Below are 6670 nucleotides of genomic sequence, written 5' to 3' on the forward strand. Positions count from 1 at the left end.
AAGTTCGCCTGGAACCGTTCGCAGGCGAACCATTCGGCCCATCTCTAGTGAGGAGTAGTCTAGAAAACAAATGCCTCAAAATGACCTGTGAATAGGACGTTGGGCCCCTTAACGCACCTAGGCTGCAAAAAAAGTGCCACACATGTGGTATTGCCGTACTCAGGAGAAGTAGCATAATGTGTTTTGGGGTGTATTTTTACACATACCCATGCTGAGTGGGAGAAATCTCTCTGTAAATGGACAATTGTGTGTAAAACAAAACAAACCATTGTCATTTACAGAGATATTTCTCCCACCCAGCATGGGTATATCTAAAAATACACCCCAAAACACATTATACTACTTCTCCTGAGTACGGCGGTACCACATGTGTGGCACTTTTTTGCACCGTAAGTGTGCTAAGGGGCCCAAAGTCCAATGAGTACCTTTAGGATTTCAAGGGTCATTTTGAGACATTTGTTTTTAAGACTACTCCTCACAGTTTAGGGCCCCTAAAATGCCAGGGCAGTATAGGAACCCCACAAATGACCCCATTTTAGAAAGAAGACACCCCAAGGTATTCCGTTAGGTGTATGGTGAGTTCATAGAAGATTTTATTTTTTGTCACAAGTTAGAAGTAGTATAATGTGTTTCGGGGTGTATTTTTACACATACCCATGCTGAGTTGGAGAAATATCTCTGTAAATGGACAATTGTGTGTAAAAAAAATCAAACAATTGTCATTTACAGAGATATTTCTCCAACCCAGCATGGGTATGTGTAAAAATACACCCCAAAACACATTATACTACTTCTCCTGAGTACGGCAATACCACGTGTGGCACTTTTTTGCAGCCTAACTGCGCTAAGGGGCCCAAAGTCCAATGAGCACCATTAGGCTTTACAGGGGTGCTTACAATTTAGCACCCCCCAAAATGCCAGGACGGTAAACACACCCCACAAATGACCCCATTTTGGAAAGTAGACCCTTCAAGGTATTCAGAGAGGAGCATAGTGAGTCCGTGGCAGATTTCATTTTTTTTTGGTCGCAAGTTAGAAGAAATGGAAACTTTTTTTTTTTGTCACAAAGTGTCATTTCCGCTAACTTGTGACAAAAAATAAAATCTTCTATGAACTCACCATGCCTCTCAATGAATACTTTGGGATGTCTTCTTTCCAAAATGGGGTCATTTGGGGGGTATTTATACTATCCCGGAATTTTAGCACCTCATGAAACATGACAGGTGGGCAGAAAAGTCAGAGATGCTTGTAAATGGGAAAATTCACTTTTGGCACCATAGTTTGTAAACGCTATAACTTTTACCCAATCCAATAAATATACACTGAATGTTTTTTTTTTTTTATCAAAGACATGTAGCAGAATAACTTTCGTGCTCAAATGTATAGGACATTTTACTTTATTTGAAAAATGTCAGCACAGAAAGTTAAAAAAGTCATTTTTTTGACAAAATTCAAGTCTTTTTTGATGAATATAATAAAAACTAAACCTCGCAGCAGCAATCAAATAGCACCCAAAGAAAGCTGTATTAGTGAGAAGAAAAGGAGGTAAAATTCATTTAGGTGGTAGGTTGTATGACCGAGCAAAAAACCGTGAAAGCTGCAGTGGTCTGAATGGAGAAAAAGGTTCTGGTCCTTAAGGGGTAGAAAGACTATGGTCCTCAAGTGGTTAAAATACCCCAAGCGCTGTGAGCAGGATTTGAACCTGCGCGGGAATATCCCATTGGATTTCGAGTCCAACGCCTTAACCACTCGGCCATCACAGCTTGCTTTCTGCTGTACAAATTACACTTTAAAAATACTTTGTCACTTCCAGAAACATTTTGCTAGGCCTAAGGTGGCTTCAGGTACTCTGGAAACAGCCGTTTCCTTGAAACCAGGTGTGACAGTTTTCAGCATTGCCGCAAATAAAAATGAAACTCTGCTGAGACTTGTGGTGGTTCAAGTCATGGGGAGACACCAGTTTCCTCAAACTTAGTATGAAGGTTTTTAGAATTACTGCAACAAAAAACGACTCCAAACACATCAATACAATATTGCCAGTTATAGGCATAAAATGATGAATATTCCTGTGACTGTTTGCGTTTCTGCAGTGTGGAGAAGTCAGTTTCTTCAAACCAGGTATGAAAAGTTTCAGCATAGCTGCAAACAACTTCCAAATAAGTCTACAAAGTCTTGCTAGGTAGAGGCATAACATGATCAGTATTCCTTTGAATGTGTTTATTGACCCAAATCAAGGAGTACCTAACAGCAACTGGACATGATCTAGAAGAATTGTCCTTACTCTTATCGGCAATTTCTATTTACTAATTCCTCAGTGATGAGCAATTTGAATAGCTTGTCACATAGTAAACACACAAGTATGCCTCCAGATCCTCTTCTCTCAATTATTTGCAATATACGTAGCTAGCTCCTGAACTAGCCTGTTTTTTCCAAGACCGATATCTCACCAGAGTGGAATACGAAAGAAGCCACGGTTCAATTTCTTTTTTAGACCTGATGCAAATTTTTGATTGTGCGTGAAATTACAAAATTGTCTTGAGCAGGGTTTGTACTTGTCTGCAGAGATCTGGACAGCTATTTGCAAAGTCTCGGTTTAGACCTCAGGAAATTCCAGGTGTGGTCTAGGAAGTATAGCATATTTTTAAATGTACTCACATCTAATGATGGTCAATGAGATGATCCAAATTCTGGCTTGTTTTAAATTGTACAGAGTTAAGAACTGGGGAAATCAAATCGACCTTCAGCCATTTCTTAGTGACGCACTTTCAAACCCCCAATTTTTTGAACATGTCATTGACTATTTCTACTCACCACTGGTAACTACAAGTCAAATGCAGTGTCATTGTAGATTGTCAATACCCAAATGTAATCTTCCCATTACAATGGTATGGTTCTGAGCTGTCAAATACACCAACCTATTGCAAAGTACCACTTTAGAACTCATCCCTAATCCCATGTGTGGTGAAATACTGTATATTTTTCCCTTCATTTACCTGCAACCAGTACAACACTTATTTAGTGTCTCTGGTTGGTGCCAAAGCTTTACTTAGTTAATCTATTGTAGTGAAATGCAAATGCTTTGGTCTGATTGCTATTAAAATACCCAGAGCGCTGTGAGCAGGATTTGAACCTGCGCGGGAATATCCCATTGGATTTCGAGTCCAACGCCTTAACCACTCGGCCATCACAGCTTGCTTGCTGCTGTACAAATTACACTTTAAAAATACTTTGTCACTTCCAGAAACATTTTGCTAGGCCTAAGGTGGCTTCAGGTACTCTGGAAAAAGCTGTTTCCTTAAACCAGGTGTGACAGTTTTCAGCATTGCCGCAAATAAAAATGAAACTCTGCTGAGACTTGTGGTGGTTCAAGTCATGGGGAGACACCAGTTTCCTCAAACTTAGTATGAAGGTTTTTAGAATTACTGCAACAAAAAACGACTCCAAACACATCAATACAATATTGCCAGTTATAGGCATAAAATAATGAATATTCCTGTGACTGTTTGCGTTTCTGCAGTGTGGAGAAGTCAGTTTCTTCAAACCAGGTATGAAAAGTTTCAGCATAGCTGCAAACAACTTCCAAATAAGTCTACAAAGTCTTGCTAGGTAGAGGCATAACATGATCAGTATTCCTTTGAATGTGTTTATTGACCCAAATCAAGGTGTACCTAACAGCAACTGGACACGATCTAGAAGAATTGTCCTTACCCTTATCGGCAATTTCTATTTACTAATTCCTCAGTGATGAGCAATTTGAATAGCTTGTCACATAGTAAACACACAAGTATGCCTCCAGATCCTCTTCTCTCAATTATTTGCAATATACGTAGCTAGCTCCTGAACTAGCCTGTTTTTTCCAAGACCGATATCTCACAAGAGTGGAATACGAAAGAAGCCACGGTTCAATTTCCTTTTTAGACCTTATGCAAATTTTCGATTGTGCGTGAAATTCCAAAATTGTCTTGAGCAGGGTTTGTACTTGTCTGCAGAGATCTGGACAGCTATTTGCAAAGTCTCGGTTTAGACCTCAGGAAATTCCAGGTGTGGTCTAGGAAGTATAGCATATTTTTAAATGTACTCACATCTAATGATGGTCAATGAGATGATCCAAATTCTGGCTTGTTTTAAATTATACAGAGTTAAGAACTGGGGAAATCAAATCGACCTTCAGCCATTTCTTAGTGACGCACTTTCAAACCCCCAATTTCCAGGTGCCTTCATGGCAGCATACTAATTGGGTAGGTCCCGCCCCTAACCCCATAGGACAGATTAACTATATAGCTGTCTAACAGTGCGTCACCCTTTAGTCTTTTTTTTTTCCTGTCCTCCCTCAGGACAGGTTTCTATATAGCTGTATGGGTTCTAATTTTTGTTTTTATCGCTGTGGGTTTATCCCTTTCCCACGGGAAGATACTGTGTTTGCGGACTAAAAGTCTGCTATCAGTATTCCGGCTTGCCTGTTTTCCGGATCAGAAGGCTTAAATTGGTTTTTAAAAAAGACCTTAGCACTTCCATGGAGCTACAATCTTTCGGAGGACTTACTTTGCAAGCAGTAGATCGGGATGTCTGTGAGGCTGGAGGAGTTTCCCAGCAGTGGCATCCTTAGGCGCGCACGCGCACTTCTGCAACATATTTATTCTAAACTTCCGCGTCATGCGGAGGAAGTGACGCGTACTTCCGGGATGCCCTTCAGTGTAGGTGTTCCGCCATCTTGTTTGTGGGCACGCTGCGGTGTAGGACACGCTCAGCGTGCAGGGGCGTTAAGCCTCTATTTTAGACAACGTTATTTTCAGTCCGGGTGGTTCCTGTGACCATCCGGACGTATGAGCGCTCGCTCTCAGTGAACATATCCTGTTACAGTCAAGGGTAGGTGTCAGACTGCTATACTTCGCATCCTTTTTTCCTCACTATGTGTTGCCAGGTGTATAAAAGGATTGTACTGACACGGAAGTTCCTAATATAAATTTAATACATATATATACATATGTGTGTACCTAGGTTGTGTATATATATGTGTATATATATATTAGTGTAGGTTATATATATATATATATATATATATATATATATATATATATATATATATATATATATATATATATATATATATATATATATATATATGGATATGTATATATAGGTGTATTTTGGAGGTGTATATTCTGTATATACGTATAAAGTAAATGTTTAGGCACAGATATCTAAATCAGTATACTATAGTCTTGTTATTTTTTTTTTTATTTCCAGTTGTTATACTACAATGGAGGAGCTCAAAAATGAACAGGCAAGAACCCAGAGGTAATTTTTTTCTTACAAGCAAAAAAAAAAAAAAAAAAAAAAAAAGGAGGGTCCTTTGACCTATTTCTTACGGGTATTCTGTTCTTAAGCCCTGACAGAGCCCGCTCCAAGGAAAAAGCAAAGAAACACAAGTCCAAGAAGAAAGACGGGAAGTCATCTCAAAAGGAAGCTACTTCATATAAGGATTATCCTCCAAGAGGGTCGCCTCCTAGGGAACGATATTACAAGGATGAATACTATTATCGACGTTCACGCTCTAGAAGCAGATCCAGGCGAAGATCAAGATCTCCACAAAGACCTAAAGATCCTGTCTGTTGGGCGTGTGACTCTCCTTCTCTGCCTGGGAAAAAGTTATGTAATACTTGCCTGTTAAACGCTGTGGGACGTAGGAACGATGAGTCTTCAGAAGCGTTGGAATTAATTTGTAAAGTGGTCAAAGAGGAGTTTGCTTCAATTATTCCAGAAAGAGATGTGGAGTCGGCGTCAAACCAACCTGAAGATCAAGAAGAAGAAGAATCAGATCCCAGAGGAAATTTCGATTTCGCCATGATTCCAGCTTACATTGCATCAGTCAAAGACGCAATCCTCTGGGAAGAGGTAGAGGAGTCCTCATCTCAAGTAGGAAAATACTATCCTCATTTACAGAAGATAGGCCCTTCTTTTCCTTTTATGACGGAAATAAAAGCTTTAATGCTGGAGGAATGGGAGAACACGGAAAAGAAACAAAGTTTCAACAATAAGTTGTCAAAAAAGTATCCAATTCCTGAAAAAGAAGCCAAGCCATTAAATAAATGTCCTTTAGTAGACTCTTCATTATCTGACCTAATCAAACATATTACCCTACCAATGGATGACTCAGTTTCTTTTAAAGATCCGCTGTAAGGAAACGCGGAAATGCCGCCGTCTCTCAAGGTGAGGCGGCTGTTTCCGCGTCCAGCATGGCGTCACAACGCAGAAAAAACGCTGCATGCCGCATAGGCAGTGCGGCGGAATCCGCATTGGGAACGGCGGAATCCGCATCAGAGGCGGCCCCCGCACTAGATACATTGCATGACAGTACTGGTGTGGCTAGGACTGATAGTCCACCAAGATTCAGACTTACACGCGCGCGAGCAGAAAGGCAGAGTTTAAATAGCAGTTAGAAGGGTGTCGGCTGACCAGCTGGGTCAGCTGACAAATTCCACTGCTCTCATTGGACCAGCAATTAGGGAGGTCCTGGAAAGGTCCTAGAGTATATATACTGCTGGTTGTTCACTTGCTCTTTGTCTGGCGTGCGATCACATATGTGGGAGCACCCAGATCCGTAGTCAGATCCTGAAGTGTGCCGGGACCAGCTGGAGCTGTAATTCTACACTTAGCTAGATATTTGATA

At 40.5% G+C, this 6670-nt stretch overlaps 2 non-coding genes across 2 annotated transcripts; both read right to left on the reverse strand.

Moving 5' to 3' along the window:
• Window positions 1-1681: 1681 nt before the first annotated feature.
• TRNAS-CGA (transfer RNA serine (anticodon CGA)) lies at window positions 1682-1763 on the reverse strand. Its single transcript has one exon. It is a non-coding gene; the product is annotated as a tRNA-Ser (tRNA).
• Window positions 1764-3109: 1346 nt separating this feature from the next.
• Window positions 3110-3191, reverse strand: TRNAS-CGA (transfer RNA serine (anticodon CGA)). The gene has a single exon. It is a non-coding gene; the product is annotated as a tRNA-Ser (tRNA).
• Window positions 3192-6670: the final 3479 nt, after the last annotated feature.

Source organism: Hyperolius riggenbachi, chromosome 3 (genome assembly GCF_040937935.1).
Source record: "Hyperolius riggenbachi isolate aHypRig1 chromosome 3, aHypRig1.pri, whole genome shotgun sequence".
NCBI lineage: Eukaryota > Metazoa > Chordata > Amphibia > Anura > Hyperoliidae > Hyperolius > Hyperolius riggenbachi.